At 43.8% G+C, this 13,258-nt stretch overlaps 1 pseudogene; it reads left to right on the top strand.

Moving 5' to 3' along the window:
- The window catches only part of LOC137534598 (serine/threonine-protein kinase TAO3-like), a 288,974-nt pseudogene that overhangs the window by 243,307 nt on the left and 32,409 nt on the right, over positions 1 to 13,258 (top strand).

The following is a 13,258-nucleotide window of genomic DNA, read 5'->3' as shown; positions in this document are numbered from 1 at the left end:
CACCTATAGGCCTGGCTATACTGGGGAGACCTATACACCTGGCTACATATACTGGGGACACCTATACACCTGGCTGCATATACTGGGGACACCTATACAGCTGGATACATATACTGAGGACACCTATAGACCTGGCTACATATATTGGGGACACCTATCCACCTGGCTACATATACTGGGAACACCTATACAGCTGGATACATATACTGAGGACACCTATAGACCTGGCTACATATATTAAGGACACCTATCCACCTGGCTATACTGGGAACACCAATACACCTGGCTACATATACTGGGGACACCTAAAGACCTGGCTATCTATACAGGAGACACCTATAGACCTGGCTATTTGTACTTGGGACACCTATAGGCCTGGCTACCTATTCTGGAGACACCTGTAGACCTGGCTACCTATACTGGGGACACCCATAGACCTGGCTACCGATTCTGGGGACACCTATAGACCTGGCAACTTATACTGGGGACACCTATAGACCTGGATACCTGCACTGGGAAAACCTATAGACCTGGTTACTTCTGGGGATACTTTTTGACTTGGTTACCTATACTGGGGGCACCTATTTTGGGGGAACTGCTGCCAGATTAAGGGTATTTTGGGAAACTGCTGCCAGATTATGTGTGTTTTTGGGGAACCGCTGCCAGATTGTGTATAATGGGGGAACCACTGCTTCCAGGTTCTGTGTATTTTGGGGGAACCACTGCTGCTACATGTATTTTTGGTGATCCGCTGCCAGATTACACATATTTTGGGGAGCCGCTGCCAAATTATGTGTATTTGGAGGAACCGCTGCTGCCAGATATTGTCTATTTTGGGGGAACGACTGCCATATTATCTGTATTTTGGAGGAATCACTGCCAAATTGCATGGATTTTTGGTGAAATGCTGTCAGATTACATGTATTTTGGGAGGAAACACCATGGCGGAGTTCAAACTTCCCCAGCAGACCTTTTACACCACTGCTAAGGTCATGTATATTTTGCCCCACCCATGACCACGCCTACATTCTGTTGCGTGACCACACCCATTTTTCGGAGCGCAGCGCAGGGGTTTTTATCAGTATAAAATATCACAATATAAAATATTTACTTTTGTCAGTAAATTATTATATCTTAGTCTGTAAAAATATAACGTGAAAGGTGGGAAACACTGGTATGGGGGCCTCATAATCTCTTATTGCCCGGGGGCCCCATGAGTTGTCAGTCCGACCCTGGCTATGCATCACCTTCTCTGGAGTCTTCTGTACATTGTTTACCACTTTACATTTAGAAATACTAAAATAATCAAGACTGCTAGTGTAGGTAGTTAGAGAGTGCCCGTCCAGTAAAGGTAGCCAGGAACTGCACCCGTCCCCCGTTATTGGTAGCTAGAGAGGTCCCAAAGTATAGGTAGCCAGGGTGCATCATCCAAATCCCATTGCACAATGGGGGGGGGGTGTACAACTCACCTTCGCCGGATCCAGCAGGCACATGAGACCCATCTTCATCCTCTCCTCCTATGCGCTCCCTCTCTATAGAGCGAACACCATCTGTCATGTGACTGACCGTGCTTGCACAATAGACACAAAGTGCCTAGGAGGAGAGCATGAAGACTGGTTATGTGTGGCCAAATCTTGGAGAGTCAAGTTGTACCAAATCGGGAAAGAGCCCTTACAGAAAAAAGCCTGCTATCTGGTGCCTCGGGACAAGCTAAATTTCGATGCATGATTTGCACCAAATGAGCTAAATTTTGGTGCCTGCTATGCAATGCCGCAACTTGCATATCCGCAAAACCCTGGCACCTGAATTCTACGGAGCCCCCCTGAGCGCCATAATTTAGAATGTTTTGCGGGGGCACCCAAATTGACTTTCTTTGCTATAAATCACAGCTCTGCAACAGGGGAGGGTTTTAGGTTTGGGGAGGGGGAAAGGCACCACCGAGGGGTGGGGTGGGGGGTCTTAGGGTTAGGCACCACCAGGGGGAATCCAGAGGGTAATTAAATGAAAGCGATACTCTACCACCAGCGGCAGTCCCCTGTGCCCTTCTTTCCAGGTGCCTTTTTTCCATGTACGCGAGTTGTACACCCCTCCACTGTGTTCTCTCCAAATGGCCCTGCCCGATGGCATCTCCAAGTGTGGCTCAGATCTACTATTTTTAGCACATTTCATTAACCCTGAGCCACATTCTGGAATACTGCTGGGGAAGTTGAGCAGACATACATGTGGGATAATAGATTCCATATCATGAAATCGCCAAGGAAGAAAGTAGTAGGTGTGTGTTCATGGAGTTCAAGGGTGACTTGGAAACCCCATTACTCTTTACCTATAAGTCTCAGTAAAAAAAAAGTATCTAATAATAGAATGGTGCTAAATATCAATACCTGCCTAGTGATAATACAGTGAAGTTAGAATGATATTAATTATCTGTCATGTTACTTCTGTAACTAGACCTCCTAGAGTATGCTGCCAGTTCATGCAATGTTTTCTGACCTCTACCACATTGCAGCATTGGGTAGGGGAGGAGAGGACCATGTGCTGGCGTAAATGCAGATATTTTTATTGTGAAGTAAACATACAGGGAATCTGTGAAATCAGGTGTTGACCATATTGCCCATTTTGCTTTTCAGTGATCTATTATTTTTTGGGTGCTGTGGGCAAAAATTTTTACACGAACACTGACCTGAAATTTCATGCAATGCATCAGACACTGCTTGTTAAACAGGCTCGTTCACATTAGAAGTGGGGGCAAGCAACTCTTGCTGACTAACATATCTGAAATCAGATATTGACAGTATTGCCCATTTTGCTGTTTTTTTTTGGGTGCTTTGGGTAATACATTTTTCACACATCTTTTTTCATTCCTATGCATTCTGATGCAACGTATCTGGGAACATTTTATCACACGACTCACACGTTTCCCTGATAGGTTCCATTGTGCTTCGGCTGCATTTTAACACACCACAACGTGTGATGGGACGCATGCACAAAATCGTGTTTGTGCATGCGTTCTGGAGTGTGAATGAGCCCTGAGTGTTGTGAAGCTGCCCATCCTGCTGTCTTAGGTCACTTGACCAGAAGTAAGAGGGTAGCAACCCTGTAAATGAAAGCCTCTTACCTTCCTGCAGCGCTGATTTCTGGAAGGGGCAAGATGTAGTGGCCATCTTGGAAGAAGCAGTTGTAGGATCTTCACTGCCCTCCTAGCCCCAGCATAGAGAATATGACTACTGAAGACAAGAGTGCCAGCTTCCATCAGAGTGCTCTTTTTCTTACAAGTATTATGGGGTTCAACACCCTGAGCGGATCGTTCAGAAACAGCCTTAAGCTGGCCACTAACGGTCTAATTTCTAGCAAAAAATCGTTCGAGCGATCAGAAATTCTGATCGGATTGGTTGTAAATAATCTCCATTGGTGTACACAATCGATTATGAACGAGTGAAAAAAATGTCGCCCGAATGAATTTTCGTTGAACGAAAATTTGGATTTTCTTGGTGGTCGTGATAGATAGGAAGCAAAGATTGGTAAGTTGATGGTGTAGTGAACGATTTTTCGTCCGATCAGAATTTCTGATCGCTCGAACGATTTTTCGCTAGAAATTGGACAGTTAGTGGCCACCTTTATCAGTCTGCAGACACTGTACACACGCATTAATGTCGGGAGAACGCCCGCCCAGCGGGAGGGTCTGACGGACCCGTCGTTCTCTGTAGTAGTGCGTGTGTACGCACCTTTACAGAGGTACTCTGGGCTTGCAGAGCCATTTTTCCTACCAGATGTTTAGATATTGCCTGCGTTGAACAAGACAGTTGAATGGAATGTAGATTTGTATTCTGTACTGCTTTGTGATGGGCTGCACATTGTTGTTACTGTATCTGGCTGGATGCAGACATGCCCCTGAATGTTTAAAGACGAGTGTGTTAAAAAAAAAATGGAAAGTTCATGTGTAGCAAAAGCTGTTGTTCTGGTGTGATTTTACAAGTACAGAATGTTCTGAAAGACAGCAATGCACTAGAGAGAAGGAAATGGAGGCACCTGTCTTGCCTGCTGCATTGGTGTTGTGTGATGCATGTCTCTGCAGCCTTCATTCTCAGAAAATTAAGAAGCACACCCTTCCTTTCCTGTATGATAAATTATGGTGGTGAAACAAATGCTCCACTCAGCAAAACTTGCACACCCTATTATCCTGCTACCATAGGTGTCTTATGCACACGATGTTCAGAAATGGAGCAGTCGGGCTCAGGCTGTTGTCATGGATACACTGAACCTGTCTCCCCACTCAGCTGTCAAACAGCTCTTAGACTTTACCATTCGTCTACATTTTTAAGGGGTGATTTTATTTTTCCCCCCTCCGTTAGGTTTACATTGTAGCTACTGTAATGCAAAATCCACATATAAGATGTGATTCTGATCCTTGCAAAGAGAGGTAATACATCTGGCTTGTGGCTAATGTGAGGACACCTATATGAATCCGCTACGTGAGGCAGGTTTTACTGCATGTAAATGAATATGCTATCAACCTTGTTAGCCTTTATGATGGCAAATGTTACGGAAACAGTGACTGCCTTTCCAGTAGTGCAGTGGATTCACAGCAGGAAAAGGGTTCTCTCCTCCCCCCCCCACATCCTTGGAATTGAAAGGTGGAAGATCGTGCACATTCACAGCTGTCGTCGCCTGTCTTGTGAAATCTTGTATGCAAGAAATACTGAATGCAGCAGGCACAACAATAGTGTTTAAGTTACAGCTAAATGCATTTACAATCAAGGAATGTGCCTTTTTTGCTACTGCATTTGGTTACTGTTGCTAACAAAGAGAAGATGCAGGGACTTGATCTTGCTCAGTATGGCAGTGCAGAGTGCAGCAGCCTATGGCAGCCCATCATACAGGCTTGCTGTACTCAGCTCGGTGAAAGATGAACCATGATTGGTTGCTTTTAAATTGCTCTTGTGGTAAATCAGCCTTGCAGACAAAGTTCACGAGGACCTATTTTCCATTGGCTTTATATGATCAAGTGATGATGATTCTTGATGTAGAATACCCTTATAAGGAAAACATTGTGTTCTTTATTGTTACACATGGCAGTGTTCTCCCCAGGAATTTTTTCCAGCCGGGTGGCATGAAAAAGTAGCCGAGTGGGGTGTGACAGGGGAATGCCGGACCAGTGCAACTCTGCTTACAGCATAGGTGGAGGAGGAGACAAGCCGATGTACCTGCTAGGTACACACAATGCAATTTTCTGACAGATTTACTGTCAGATCGATTATTTGCAACATGTTAAATCTGATTTTCAATCGATTTTCCGTTCACTTCTATGAGAAACAGAGCAGAAATTTGATCAGAAATCAGATTGGACGTGTTGGAAATAGTCGATCTGATGGTAAATCTGTCAGAAAATTGCATCATGTGTACCAGGCATTAGGGAGAAATTGTTTCAGATGATGGTGCTCAGGTTCCCCCAGCAACATGATTGACGGTAAAGATTAGATTGTAAGATCTTCTGAGTACAGTTAGTAACATTACGGTAGGGTTTAGATTGCAAACTCCTCTGTGGATAGTTAGTGACATCACAGCAGGGATTAGATTGTAAGGTCCTCTATGGATAGTTAGTGACATCACAGCAGGGATTAGATTGTAAGCTTCTCTGTTTGTAGTTAGTGACATAATGGCTGGGATCAGATTGTAAACTCCTCTGTGGATAGTTATGCCTGGTACACACCATGCGATGTTCTGGCAGATTTACTGCCAGATCAATTATTTCCAACATGCCCAATTTTCCCTAGGATTGAATGAAAAATCGATTGGAAATCAGATAGAACATGCTGGAAATAATCGATCTGGCAGTAAATCTGCCAGAAAATCTCATTGTGTGTACCAACCATTAGGGACACAACGGCAGCGATTAGATTGTAAAATAGTTTGTGGATAGTTAGTGTCATCACAGCAGGGATTAGATGGTAAGATCCTCTGTGGATAGTTAGTGACAGAACATCAGGGACTAGATGGTAAGATCCTTCCTGGAGAGTAAGATTGTAAGCTCTTCTGTGGATAGTCAGTTACCTGATGGCAGGGGTAATTCAATTATCATAAATGATCATAGATATTGATCCAAAATAGGCAGCAAAAAGCTGGATTAATAAAAAAAAACACACAGGTGACAGCCACCACGTATGTTATCTCAGATGATCACCTGCACACTGCTATCAGGCTATGTAACAAAGCCTTGTGACAGGACAAGCAGAGTCCCCTCGGTATGCAGCTGGCCTGTGTCCTGTCTGGGAGACTCCGAGATCTGCAATCCACACACACCGGGTCATCTTGAGGAGTAAGGGGGAGGGAGGGGGAAGGGGTGTGAATCCACACTGCCAGCGCAGCCACTCAGTAAGTGAAAAGAAATTCCTAACATTCCAGCCAGGCAGACTTCACATTAAGCTAACCTGTATTTGTAGCTGCTTCTCTCTGCCTGGCTGTTCCGTGCGCGGTGCCCCGGCTCCCTCCTTGATCTATCATTTGCCGCCAGCTGCCTCCACGTGTGTCACAGCACTGCATAAGCCACTCCCCAAGCCATGCTAAGAGCGCAGCGATTGGCTGAGCTTTTACACAGGCCTGTTTTCAACGTAAGGAAGCCTGGCAGCTCTAAGTTTCACCGGAGCCTAGAGAAAGAATGCCAGACAGAATCCGTGATAAGCGAGCCCCTCCAGCCTGCCCGCGGCCACACCCACTGCTGCCTATCTGCATAGTTATGCAGGCTACAGACGGAGGTAGAGATGAGGGCAGAAGGCGTGCGTGCAGACTGCAGCTGTCGGCATGATGTACTGTAGCGCGGTCGGACGCTTCTGCTTTGGCTGTTTTTTTTCCTAGCTAGGTGGGCCAATGACAACAGGCGGGCGGGGTTTAAAAACAGCCGGGCGGCCCGCCCCCCTGATTGGCCCTGGGGAGAACACTGCATGGAATATAGCTAATTTCGCTTATTTCAAGGAAAGTCCTGTATTAAAATTTCAAGTAAGCCTTTCCTGTTAAGCAATGCATATGTATGGGCTTTATTTATAGCACAGCATAATAGTCAATCAGAAGTCTCTCTTACGAAACTGACCGAAATCCATTTGATTCCTGTAGGTTACTGCACTTTCCATGGACTGCACATCACCTCATTTAACAAGCTCGCACATGCATTCCGTTTTCAGCTTGCCCGCTTTATCTGAAACTTAGTGTACAGTTACCTGAAACTTTTATACTCCACTAGGAGTTTGAAATGACACAGAAAAGAAAGAAAAAAAAAAAAACTCAGGGGTTTGCAGGATGGATCTGTCCAAGCAAGCAGTGCCACTGAAGCCATAAGGTGCTGAACGCCTGTGCAGAGGAAATTCTGCTCTAGTAGGAGTTCACCATATAAAGGTGAAGTAAATATGTAGCTTCACTTTTTCATTTATATTTGTAAATCGCCTGTCTATCATGCTCAGAGCCGGGAAACCTTCAGGCCCCTTTACTCTAGGGCACTTCTTTTGCGTTGTGTTATCCTTTCTGCACACAGGGTAACACAACAGGAAATAGTGTGTGGAGCCTAGCACACTAACAGTGTTGCGTTGAGCTGGATGTTTCCGAATCACTGCCGCAAAGTTAAAAGGGTGTTGCCGTAGGACTTCTAAGTCAACGGGTGAGGCAAAAGATGCAAATACGACGGGGAAGCCAAGAATCTCAGTAATGTACTTCCTGTCCAGCAAGGCAGTACGTCACTGGATGAGGGGAGACGAACGGCATGCGGGGAGGTGGCGCTATGCATATGAGCCTGTTGGGGCACTCTGCTGCGGGGTCATATGAAGGTAGTTTCTTGTGATGCGAGGGGGCGGAGCATCACAACACTGTGGCCTGGTGTACAACTAGCCTCTTCAGACAAGCCTACAATTTGCTGTAGGTAGCATTGTAGGTTTTCTGCCTCATCTGCTAACCCTTGTTTCTCCTTCCCTAACCTCTCCTACCCTCTAGATTATAAGATAGCAAGAGCAGGGACCTCCTCCTAGTGTTTCTTATTCTGATCTAATTAGCATGTACCAGTATTGGTAATTTCTCAAACCGCACATTAACAATATATGTATTTGTACTTCTGCATGTCCAAATTGTGTATGTATACATGTTCCCCGCTATTTGTTTTGTACTATATACAGTTCTACGGAAGATGTTGGTGCAATATAAACAAATAATTAATTGCTGTGATATAAAGTCAGTAAAAGAAGTTTGAGATTTCCGAATGTAGTAGTAACTTTCTTTTGTGTTTCTGTTCACAGGCAAAGATGGCTGCAGCGGATGAAAGGAGATTTCAGCAACAGATCATAGCCCAACAAAAGAAAGACTTAACATCCTTCTTAGAAAGTCAAAAAAAACAGTACAAGATTTGCAAGGAAAAGATTAAAGAGGCATGTTCAGCAGTAAGCTTTTGGCACTGGGAAGCGTCATCCAATTCTTTTACAAATATAATTGGTTAAAATCTTCAAAATGTTGTTCCTGTATCTGCAAGATTGACCATGTCACGTTCTTCACATAGAATGCTTCTACTTTTCAGCTCTACGGTTTCAGGATCCTGTGGCCTTACTGGTTTAAGGTCTCCTTTATGTGTTTATCCTCTACTTAACAGTTCATCGTTTCCAAAATCGCATGATAAGTCCTTCAAAGCAAAGTATTGCTCTGCATCACAAAAATAAGGAGAACCGATCCCCAGGAAGTCTCCCTCTGGTCCCCAGTGCTCTTCATCTTTCTTTGGCAGGTTCCTTCTTCCTTTGGTATGGCTGTGATCTTTATGGGGATCCTGCAGCCACATTTTTGACATGGCTGTCAGTCCAGCCCATTTCAGTACTCTGCATTCTAGTAAGGTAAGGAGGTGGCTTTGACGGACAGAGCCGTTATGCACTTATTAATGTGACAAGAAGTTGTTGGGTGGACAGACACTGGAATGTGAAGACGTGCTGCAAACTTCACTGCCATGCCAAGCTACAGGGAAAAGGAAGCCTAGGAACCAGAGGGAGCCTTCCTGAAAGTATCACCATTCCTCTCTGCATGGGATTTCTCTCCTTCATAGAGGTGTTAGATTTGCAAAAACCTCAAATAATGTTGAGTATTTTTGTGGGGAATACATTGTGCACTTTTTAATGGCTAAAAACGTTCAATGCTAAAAACCAAATGAAATTTTGAAAAAAAGGAGGCTACTCCATTGATGATTGATCACTTTGTTGATTTAGTATTGAAAGGCTTTTTTAAAGAGATTTGTTGGGGGCATGTGAGTAAGTCTCCATAACTTTGATGGTTGTTGGTCAATGCAAGGTAAATATGTGAATCATTTAGTATGTGTGTATCCAGAATAAGAGATTTCTTGCTTATGTTATAGTGTATGCTGTGTATATAATGTAAACTATTGGCATATCAATGCTGTATTTAGAATTTGCAAGGTTTGTTGGGAGTTTCAAGTGTATAGAAGTGTACAACATTCGCAGAGTGGATTCCCCCAATATGTATTCATTACGAAATCAAAGAAACTTCCCAGGTTCCACCTTTGTTTTCAGATCAATAAATCTAATCTCAAGATAGGCACATATATTAGGTAATAGCCATGCATCTTATACTGGTATCTGCCTACGTGCATGGAATGACTTGCACTCTTTGAGCGACATGTAATGTCCTATACAATGGAGATTTGGAGGAGCGAGCGGCTCCCAGTGCCCACATGTTGTTTTCCTGAGCAGGATCAATAGTGTAGGATTGTGGTAATTTATACAGACGTTAGCTTGTTGCCAATTACAATGATATATGATCTATTTAGGTAGCAGAATGTAATATTTGTACAAAGTTTACAACTAGAACCATACACACAGAGTAGATCTGTAACCAGTCAAAGGTCTAATGACGAAAACCATACATAACTTTTAAAAGACAAAAATGTATATTTGCTGTACATTTAATCAAACAAAACAGAAATGTGAGGTTTGCTTAGAGGTTAATGTACTTACTGGAACCCTATTGCCTTTCCTTTGGCTGTAATCACTTCTGCAAGTCTTATGAAGTCAATCTGTACTACCTCCTTTTCCCTTCTGAATCCTGCAGTTTATCTCGAACCCCCCCCCCCCCCCCCCCCCATTCCATCTCTTGAAGAATGAACTTTATGCCAATCTCCAGGCAGTTTACTTTTTTTAATTCAGTGCCTCCCCACCCAGAGGAGTAGTTATACAAATTTTTCAAAAAAATGAAAATTTCTTAATTTAGGGAAGATAATATACCCATAATATAGCCATAATTTGTCAGTAAAATATATTAGTAGCAGTAGAGTATTGCACCATGCTATCCATCAGTTGAGGAAGGAAGTTTTTGAATCTGGGTGGTACCATCTATTGGACAATGTTAACCACTTAACATCTCAGTCGTTTTCAGCTTATGCATCCGAGCAATGTTCACCTCCCATTCATTAGCCTATAACTTTATCACTACTTATCACAATGAACTGATCTATATCTTGTTTTTTCCGCCACCAATTCGGCTTTCTTTGGGGGGTACATTTTGCTAAGAGCCACTTTACTGTAAATGCATTTTAACAGGAAGAATAAGAAAAAAAATGAAAAAATTCATTATTTGTCAGTTTTCGGCCATTATAGTTTTAAAATAATACATGCCTCCATAATTAAAACCCACGTATTGTTATTGCCCATTTGTCACGGTTATTTCACCATTTAAATTATGTCCCTATCACAATGTATCGCGACAATATTTTATTTGGAAATAAAAGAGCATTTTTTCCGTTTTGCATACATCACTATTTACAAGCTTATAAAAAAAAAATAGAGAGAAATATTTCATCTTTACATAGATATTTAAAAAGTTTAGACCCTTAGGTAAATATTTGTTTTGTTTTTTTTATAGTAATGTTTTTTTTTTTGTTTTTTTTTATTAAACATTTTATGTGGGCATTTTTGGGAGGGTGGGATATAAAAGTGTTTAATTTGGGGAAATATTGGTGTATTGTAATGTTTTTGAGGATTTTCTTGTAGTTTTACTTTTTGGCCACAAGATGGCAATCTCGATTTTTTTTACATGACGTCACTCTAAGCGTACAATGTACGCTTAGAGAGACACAGCTTCAGAAAGAGCGAAGCTTCCGAGAGAAGCTGTCGCTTTTTCAGCGGGGGAGAGGAATCAATAATCGGGCTCCATAGCCCGATAAATTGATTCCGTGGCTACCGACTCCGCGTCCGGGAGTGCACGGGCGCGATCGGCCGCGGGAGCGCGCCTGTCCTCCTTGACGTTTTTATACGTCAAGGAGGACAAAGTGGTTAAGATTCATAGAGTAAGCTTTCTGTCTACGTTTGAACATCAGTAGGAAGCACAAAGATATTTTTTTCCCCTCCCTAATATAAAAAAATATTGAGCTTTATTAAAGTGGCATGGAATATTTCTAAATATATATTCATTTATTTACTATATTCCTTATTTGTTTCTGCTGTGCAAGCAGGAGGTGGTGTCCAGTAAGCAGGAGGTGGTGTCCAGTAAGCAGGAGGTGGTGTCCAGTAAGCAGGAGGTGGTGTCCAGTAAGCAGGAGGTGGTGTCCAGTAAGCAGGAGGTGGTGTCCAGTAAGCAGGAGGTGGTGTCCAGTAAGCAGGAGGTGGTGTCCAGTAAGCAGGAGGTGGTGTCCAGTAAGCAGGAGGTGGTGTCCAGTAAGCAGGAGGTGGTGTCCAGTAAGCAGGAGGTGGTGTCCAGTAAGCAGGAGGTGGTGTCCAGTAAGCAGGAGGTGGTGTCCAGTAAGCAGGAGGTGGTGTCCAGTAAGCAGGAGGTGGTGTCCAGTAAGCAGGAGGTGGTGTCCAGTAAGCAGGAGGTGGTGTCCAGTAAGCAGGAGGTGGTCTCCAGTAAGCAGGAGGTGGTGTCCAGTAGGAAGCTCTGCAAGGCATATTCACACTCCTCCTTCGTAGTGATGTCGCCATGGCACCAGCTGATGCATCACTCACAAATGGACCCAAACTACACATCCTTCACTGGCCTGAACACGCTGGCAGTCACTGCGACATCAGTGTGTTTAGACCAGTGAAAACTGCACAGTTTGGGTTGACTTACGAGTGACACATCAGCCGTTGCAATGGCGATGTGTCGCAATGAAGGAGGAGTGCAGGTATGCCATGCATAGCTTCTTTCAGTACGGCATTCTCTGCTGGCACTGCACTGCAGGATCAACTTATTAAAAAAATGTTTTTTTTTGGTTTGTTTTTTACCAACTACACACATGCATGTATATCACTGTTTATAAGACAACTTTTTTACACCTATATTTCTGTAAAAGGGGTGATGGGGGTTATCTGCAGGTGAAATACTATGTGTGATGCCCCCATATGTAAAGCACGCATTGGAAGTGCACCGGTAAGTATATTTTGCCCTCTTTGCTCCAGCTTGCAACCTTTATCTCCCCGACAGGTGACATGACAGTCAGTCTGGACCTATAGTAGGCATTTCAGAAGCTGCAGGGGAAACGCAAGGATGCAATCTGGAGTGGGGAGAGGTTACTATGCTTCAAGCGCACATACTGCATCCACCAGCATGCTCCAATGCGCTCTCCGGCATTTGGCCTTTATTTGTGGTGATATACTGCGTGTGTGTTTAAAATACCCCTATATTTAGTCCATGCTGCTTTAAATACAACTGGATATCAAAAGGTTGTGTGGAGCATGTTGCTAATACCTGAAATGTTAGTGAAGTTGTTAAAGGGTACGTGAGATGAATGCACATGCTGTATTTATACTTACCTGGATCTTTTTCCAGCCCCATGAGGTGCATGGAGTCCCTCGCCATTCTCTTCGGCCCCTTCGTTTGGCCACTATCTCCTCCTGTAATCTGGCCAGTTGTGGACTTCAGCGCATGCTCTGCTACGCTTGCACTCCCGCACCCGGGTGCTTTCTGCGCCTGTGCAAGAGCACTACGGGCCACACGTATAGCCTAGCCGCGCATGCGCAGAAGAGCACAGCTGGCTGGATTATTAGAAGAGATAGTGGCAGAATGAAGGGTCCAAAGAGGATGGCGAGGGACGCCGCACACCTCCATGGGGCTGATGGAAGCCCCAGGTAAGTATAAATGGAGCATATGCATTCATCTTAGGTTCTCTTTAAAGTCCATGGGAATTATTTAAAAAAAAAAAAACAGCCAGATTCTTACCCAAGGGTCCTATAGAGTCTTCCCACTTCTCTCCCGGTCCCGTCGTTGCAGGGATAGCTTCCCCGTTTGAATTCACCGACATGGGGGACTTCGGAAG

This window comes from Hyperolius riggenbachi, chromosome 1 (assembly GCF_040937935.1).
Source record: "Hyperolius riggenbachi isolate aHypRig1 chromosome 1, aHypRig1.pri, whole genome shotgun sequence".
Lineage (NCBI taxonomy): Eukaryota > Metazoa > Chordata > Amphibia > Anura > Hyperoliidae > Hyperolius > Hyperolius riggenbachi.
The sequence above is the reverse complement of the archived record's forward strand: the minus strand, read 5'-3'. Positions and strand labels throughout refer to the sequence as shown.